We start from the raw sequence: 8421 nt of genomic DNA on the forward strand, positions 1-8421 counted from the left end.
CACGGCGGAATCGCGGCGCACGCGCCAGGTGTGTCCTTTCTCTCTGCCCTCCGCGTGCGCGCTCCGTCCTCCACTCTCTCTCTCTCTCTCTCTCTTTCCTCCTCTATTTCGCCCCTCCGCGCCCTCTCATCCTCTCGTGCGCGCGATCTATTTCGTATTCGTTCCTCCTGCGCGCGGCCCGTTGCTCGCTCGCTACGTTCGCGTTTGTTCGGCCGCCGCATCGACGCGTCCGCGGACACCGAGGACGAGACTTTCATGCGAAACTTTCCACCGGCTCGTCCGCTGGCTCTCGGCCATCGTCGTCGTCGTCCTCCTCGTCCGCGTCCTAATCTTCCCCAAGGACGTCTGCGCACTCGGAGAAGTCCCCGCGAGTCGGGACGAAAGGAACGCACCGGCATGAAGAACACGGGGAGGAAAGAAATACTCTCCAGGATTCTCTTTCGTCCTGTTCTCCCTTTCCATCTCCCTCTCTCTCTCCCTCTCTCTCTCTATCTCTCCTTCTGCACGGATCCCGCGTGAACCGGCTCGAGTTACGGCGAATTGACCTATTTGCGGAAGAAGGGGTGGCTTACGTTTCTCTTCTTCGGTAGGGCGAGGATTCCTGCCGCTTGCGAGGAACCGTAAGCTGGATAAGGGCGCGCAATGTCGGAGAGCGCGACCTCGGCATGAGAGTGCGATCTCTCTCTCTCTCTCTCTCTCCTGCAATTTCCCTTCTCTCTTTGTATGCAAGCGACGGCTCGATTGCGCTCGACGGTGGCATCGGAAAATCTTGGAGAAGATCCCCGCCTTACCCCCCTATCGCTCTATTCGCCTACCCTGCTTGCACCCCCGTCGCGAACTAGCGTTTCTTTTCTTCTCGGGACTTACCGCGCGTAACCAGAGCGCGCTATTATATCGGACGTTCGGTCGATCCCGGGGTTGCTTCTGCTTTTCGGAGAAGTATGCCAGGAATTTATAGAATCCATCGGGGATATCGGCGAACTGATCTCCGCGCGTCTGGATATTTCCTGAGCCAACATCGGCGCGATGTATACGAATACGGACGCGGATGTTCGACGTAATTATCGCGTCGGGGAAGCTAAAGGGAAATAGAAAGGGAAATTCTACGGATTCGCTTTTATTCGACGATAGAGTTGCTATGCTATTCTTAGGGATCCTCGTATACCGACCTTGCACACGATATTACCGACCAACTGTAAAATTAGATCGGTGACGGCTCCTGCTGCCCGGATTTAACGCAATCCGCGCGGAATAACTTCCTTCCGGCAATTTTCGCACTTTTACACCGAATGGCGGGAAAGTCGTGAGGATCTCAAGTTTCGCGCGCCGTGAGAGTATCGGTCGCGGCAACATCGTCGTCGGAGTTCCACGGATCTCTTTGCCGTGTTCTCCCGACCGAGGGGCGGGCTCGCCCGTTCGTTTCTCAACTCTGTCGCCGAAGTGAGGTAGAATGCAGGCGATATCGCCCCGCGCTAATCCTGTCATCGGCATCGGCCCCGCGGAACTTTACGGCGACTTTCGGCTCCTCCTCGGCCGGAGGTATATCGATAGACACATCGAGGCGAAATTACGCTCGGGGATCCTCTGGCGTTGGCGTTTCGAGGTCACCGGGCGCCCCCGCCAGGATCTCCGGCGCGGATACACCGAAAAGCCCCTGACTGGTCGACTACGCGGAGGCGCTTATCGATTTTCAAAGCGGCATTGCCCCGCGTACACCGCTCTCCAGGTCGTCGTCGTTGTCGTCGTCGTCCTGGTCGTCGTGCACGCGAGAAACAGAGAAAAAGAAAGGAGAGAGAGAGGGGAGGCAAAGATGGATGGAGAGGAAGGGGAGAGAGAGAGAGAAAGACAGGGGGAAGGAGAGAGAGAGGGAGAGAGAAAGAGAGAGAAAGAGAGGTGAGAGGTTCTGGTACGATCGTGCAACTAGCCGATGCGACGCGTCCGAATGTCCGGATGCACTCTCGCGGCTGCATCTGATTGCCCGTTGCACATGCAAGCGCCGCCGGTCTCGTCGCTGGGATATTGGATTCGCCGCGAGACTTATGCTCGAGCTTCGTCCGCGTGTGTCGGCACGTCCCACAACGCGCGGCAGCGACGATTATGGGTTATCGATATTGCGGACTTAGCTCGCCACGTCGGGCCGCGCGAGCCGCCTCATGGATATGCAAAAATGTAAAAACGCTTCCCCAGACAACAGGGGCGGGAGTGTTTGGCCGGCGATCGTGTCGCCCTAGCGTGGGCAAACTAGTTTGCCTCTTTCGGTGAACACGCCAAGAGACGCCCGGCAGCACCGAAAGGCTACGGCCACTGAACAAATTCAGGGCGGTGTTTTTGGTCGGCGTCCGATAGTATGACGGTGAGAAGTAGTCGACAAAAAGGTAGACTGCGCAGGAAAGATGGGTTGGAGGAGAACGAGCAGAGGGAAAGAGAGAGAGAGAGAGAGGGAGCATTACATAAAACTACCGGCGGCGCGCACACAAAGCAAAGATATTGCTCATTTTGTACAAGGGAATATTGTAGAATTATGGTTACGGTACACACGTGGCTACGTGTTTGTTCGCGACGAAAATTATGTAGGCGGCCGCACTCTGCCTGTCCAAACTGCTTACGAGCGAAGAAATGTTCGCATTAATTAAAAGAAAGATGTGATAAATGAACGTTTGCCTGGTGGGAGAAGGGAAAAAAAATAGAGAGGAAGGGAGGAAACACACGTGGTGGCTTGACTCCATTAAGCTTCTCATGTATTTATCATAAGGCTGCTCCCACTTCAAACACGGCGGTGTTCTACTTACATGAGATAGCGGGCGGTTCATCTTTGCGAAAATGTATAGGAGCATCTAGCCGTGTCACGTGACATTATGTTCTGTCAAAACTTGGCGCGGCTTTAGAAGCGTTATTAACGACTGCAACATTTCCATATCGCATATTTCACCCGGGACCCGCGTCCCGAAATGTTACAATACGATTACCCGACCCGAAAATACGAGTTTAAATTAGTGATTACGTTGCAAATTTCGGAAGTTAAATTAGGCAATTCATGCGTCGCGCCATCCCCGCGCAGAAGCGCGATAAATATTTCGCGGGGGGCTTTCGGGACTCTTTCAATGTCCGTTTGAGCGCGTAATTGCTGTAATTCGATAGCATAAGCACCGCGCGGTTTATGAATAGTTATTCATGCATTATTATTGGCTCCGACTGCGACGATCTAATTATTATCAGTTTCCGATATCGTATTTATTAGCGTGACCGCCCACCCGTCGAACTACGGATGCGAGAGAGACTCGGAGCGGATGAATGAAACGGGATGCGAGCTAAGAAAAGACGATGATCCAGATATGAGAATAGTAGCGTTCATAAATATGCCCGATCTTCTCGCGCGCCGTAAAAATTGTAATCGCATTAGCATTTTTGCCGCTGGATTCTCTCAGGGAGCGCGCGGAAAACCAGTTTCCCGATGTTCGAGGGAAGATCCTTCCATTCTTTCGCGAGAGATACGACGCGCGCCATTCACCTACCCTACAGATTCGCGCCTTCGATATCAAATTCGCCGCCGCGAAATCATACATCGAGTGCCGCCGTTTAATTTTTCTATCGTTTACGCGAACATCGCGCGTTACCTCCCGCGAATTTCAAATAACCACAAAGGACGTCTCGCCGGAAGAATTCCTGGCCACGATACGTCTGTACACGCGGCAATAACGAGTGGCAGCTGTACGACAAGAAAAAAAAAATGAAACAGAGGAAGACAAGAGAAAGGAGAGGAAGAACGAAACAGTCGCTCGAAGTTACCCCTCCGCCGGTGCCAGCGATGAAACATTCTTTTCAGAAGTCGAATGCGGAAATGTTGTCGGTCGCAGAAATCCAATAAAAATGCTGCCTGTAACGCGATATTGGGACGAAAAAACGATTATCATACCGACGAGAATAATGCGTGCCGTTACGTGGCGACGGCGAATTACAATAAGAATCTTGTCACGGCGTTAAGACATTAAATAAACATGACACTCTTTCCCCTCCCCTTCTCTCTCTCTCTCTCTGTCACACACACACACACACACACACACTTTCTTTCTCTATCGAGACTGTGTGATTACGGGTGTGACCACAAAGACTCTCGAGTGTCCAACGATTTCCGGCGACGCTCCCTCGAAGCTCACGCGAGGTTTCCTCCTCGGGAGGAGGAAACCGCTTCAATTTCAACGACGAGATTGCGCACTTACGCGCGCACTTACGATCAATTCGTCGTATTTTCCCCGTTTCCTTCGGCAAGTCGAGTCTACGACTCGAAGACAACGGTTTCCCGCTGTTTCGCCACGCTTCTCCCACGGTCAGGTCAGGTTATCACGACAGAGTCCTCTCTATGATACTCCCCCGCCGAGTAGTTACAGACGAGGCGGCGACACGGAAAGAGACAAACGCGCGAATGCGCATTTGTGGACGCCGACGTGCCCACGGAGACGAGCCTAACTTGACAAAGAGTGCCGCGCGCGCGCGCGTCGGAAGCGAAATGCAGCGCGATATAATAGCGCGCCAGACAAATGTCGATGGCGAGCAACAAGTGCCGAGAGGGCCGTCTACTTCTGACAATGAGCAGGAAATCTGGCTGGCTCTCGGATACGTGAGCAGATAGAGAGAGAGAGAGAGAGAGTGCGGTGTGTTGGGCACGTCGGTCACAAAGAAGCACCGCTCAGTCACAATTAGCGATCACGCAAATTCAGGTCTCGTTCCATTCAACGGCAGCTTGTCCCTCGACGGAGTCCTCGACACGACTCTCGGCCGACTCGAGTCGTACTCGGTGAACGAGTGCGCTTTATTGCGACGAGCGTGACGATAAAACGCTCAATCGTGCCCGAAACAGCCGATCTCAGTGAGGAGAAAAATTACGTTTCTCCAGGGGAGGCAGAAAAGCGACAGAAATGACTAATAAATTATCGCACGCGCCGAAGACGAGTGGCGGCGACAATACGCCGCGCCATCGACGGCGGTATCTCCGCGCGCCCATTGATTCCGCAGAGGGAGGGAATGGCAAAGCGGAAATTTAAAAAATTTTGGCAGCGCGCGTAATAAACGCAAAGTAATTTCGATACGGACGCGCCGTTCTGCTCGTCCTCTCGTTCGCGATATAGAAAGGAGAAAGATAAATAGATAGATAGATAGATAGATAGATATTTATTTATTATACGCTATCTGGGGAAACTTCCCTTCGAGCGAAAAATAACAATGCAAAAGGTCATTAGGCGAAGACAGAGAGATAGAACAATATAAACAGTATAGAGACAGCGAATGAAAATATGATATAAAAATAACACAATAAAAAAGAAAAGTAAGATTGAATTTGATTCGAAGAAAAAAATAACCATAAAGCTAAAAATCTTGAAGATACTGAGACAGTCAAGGCCACGCAGGGCAGAGGTTAAATTGTACTATTAAAAAGCAGAGGTTATCAGGAAAGATTTATTATATATTTCCTACATACGAGGACAGCGAGCAGGTCAGGTGCGGTCTGGTTAATTTTGAGGATTTATCAATTCTGTAATTATAAGTTTCATACAGCAGACCAGGTATCCTGCGCTTGACGATGAAGGAAAGCAAGAAGCAAACGAAATATCGCCTGAACTGTTCCACTCTCAACCATTTGAGAGCCCGAAAATAAGATGTGTGCATACGGCTTAACATCAAAGATGAATCCAACGCATCTGTTTATGGATATATTGTCCATTAGTGCCGTATTTTCAGTGGTGAATTGAGGGGGTCATTCGTAAATCTAATATTTATCAAGCAAAATTACACTCCTACATTAAGAAAAAATATCCGATCACATCTGGTCGGATAATCCAATTATAAAATAACAAACGGATATATCCAATCAAGTGTAATGTCCGACCAAATTTCCTCATTTCGTCCGATCAAATCGTCCCTTTATCCGATAAAAGTTACAACGGATATACAAAGGGAGACTAATTTAGATTAGGTTTCATCGGTAACTGCATCGGCAACTTCCGCGGATATTTCATCGGATAAAGGTATCCATCACTTGATCGGACAATAAAAATAACAATCGGATACATCATTTAATCGATTTGTCCGATGGAAATTTTGCTCAGTATACACATTTATTTCACTATCTAAATAATGTATTTTAATTTGAAACGAAATTGAAGTAGACACGTATACACAATATTACAAATATGAAGTTAGTATTTTTGTATTTCTCGTACTTTTTATTAATGTCATATTTATGCATCACTTGATCTACTAAAGATGCACAGATAATAGAAAAAGGTATATAAGTGTTTGAATATGTGTATATATATATATATATATATATATATATATATATATATATATATTTATTTATTTATTTCAAGAATTATTATAAATTATGAACTTTACACCGCTTTATATCATTAAGGCTCCCTGTAGATAAAGATTTCGTTCTCATGTTGTATCTATATAAGCAACACAGTAGTAGTCAATATATGATAGAATCAACGTTGAAATCGGTTTTATTTTGATAGGGGTAGGTAGAAGTCGATTGCAAATTTTGAGCTGATACAGGATACAGCTTATGTATAAAGGAAAAAGAAAAAAGAGAGAGAGAGAGAGAGAGAGAGAGATGGAAACAAGAAAAAGTACATCTGAAAAGAAAAATATTTATGCATTTCGTGAGTGAGAATACGTCCATTTCGTTCGACGCCGGCGGGATATCGCGCCGATCAAGCTCGATTCGCGGAACATGGGACGACGCGCGGGTGTAAATCGTTTGAATACACGTACGGAAAACAAAGCGAAAGAGAAGAAAATCGACCGCACGCGCCGCGGGAAGCCGTGTCATGGGCATAATAATCGGTAATTGATAATTGAGGAAATATACGGAGACGCGCGCGCTCGCGAGCACGGTGAGTAAGCGAAGGCTTCGTATGTGGTGGTGGCGAGTAAACGATATATTAATCCTACAAATGTACACGCTTATCTGCCTCCTCGATCACGTTTTTACAGTTAACACGCGATACAGGCATTAAAAAGAATTCGATATGTATCGCCACGCCATTACGCCGTCCGATCTATCGCGTAGCCCGTAACTCGTTTTATATTCGCGACAGGTGTAATTTAGAAATCGAACGGGTACTTAGTGAGGGCACCGGGCGCGAGATATCGTTCCGCGGGATCGTAAAAGAAAAACGCTAAACAGCAGCGACGAGATTTCCGAGCGGACGAGTTCGCCATTCGTGGAACGCGGCGAGCGCTGGAACGCATAAACAATGCGGCTATAATTTTTAATTACCCGGCTGGCCGGATGGTTGAATGTATGAACGGACGGACGTGAGCGAATAAATTAAGCGCAACGGCGAATTGGCCGCGGCATACAGGTTATCGTGGGCGACCGCAGAAGCTCGCGGTGGTGGAGGGGAAAAAATTAGTTAGCGATTCACTCGTGCGCGTCGATAAATATTATTGTGCTCCTCTCTTCTTGCGAAATGCGCAATTATTTTATAATTCAGGGCCTCTGACGTCACGTCAACGCGGCGCGATAAGCTTACTGCGCTTACGTGCGCCGTTAAGAGTGTTTAGTCGAACGTCACGTGGAACAACGGGGATAATTATTTTATAATTAATATATTCTTGAATATTATCGAATATTAGCGTGAAATGTGCAATTACGTTGTTATTCGGGTATAATGCCAACGTATCACGTGCAGAGTATAGCTTTAATAACCGATACGAACGTGGACGGAGTGGTTGCTTTGCGAAAAGCTTTGATGGAACACGAGCAACGATCGTCGCGTCGACTGAATGACAATAATTCCGTTCTCTCACGTGTCATCAATGTTACGCACAAGGCGTTACGACCCAGAAGGAATATTTTCCATTCTACTCGCTGTTATAGATATAAAATAATTTAGAAATAATCTCGATATAGAGAGATCTCCATATGTCTTTATAGTTCAGCAACATCAGCTATGTTTAGATACCTTAAATTTCAATTATATGTACATGAAAATATAATAGACGTGGCGATAAGTGATGTGAATCAAATGAAAATTATATTAACTTTATTTTTAGCAAATTCAACTATTAAAAATACGTGAATCAATAGATATTCATATAGGGACTGTAACGTGTTCTAACGTTATTATTAGGAATATCAATTATTATATCATGAGTCACAAATATGAAACGCTATAAATATTTTATAATAAAAAAGTGTGCTTTAAAAATCTCGTTACGTTCTTGTTCGAAGCATACGTCCCTGTATGAATCGTATATTACAATCTCAATTCAAATACACAAAATATCGAAAAATTCTGATAATAGCTCTTGGAAGGATTTTGTTACACTTCTAGTGAATTATTTTCAAAGATTCGACTGCATTTTTTCATAATTTAGATAAAAATTAAACAGCTCTCATTATTGTGTATATCC

Source organism: Dinoponera quadriceps, unplaced genomic scaffold (assembly GCF_001313825.1).
Source record: "Dinoponera quadriceps isolate SergipeBrazil2010 unplaced genomic scaffold, ASM131382v1 scaffold426, whole genome shotgun sequence".
Taxonomy (NCBI): Eukaryota; Metazoa; Arthropoda; class Insecta; order Hymenoptera; family Formicidae; genus Dinoponera; species Dinoponera quadriceps.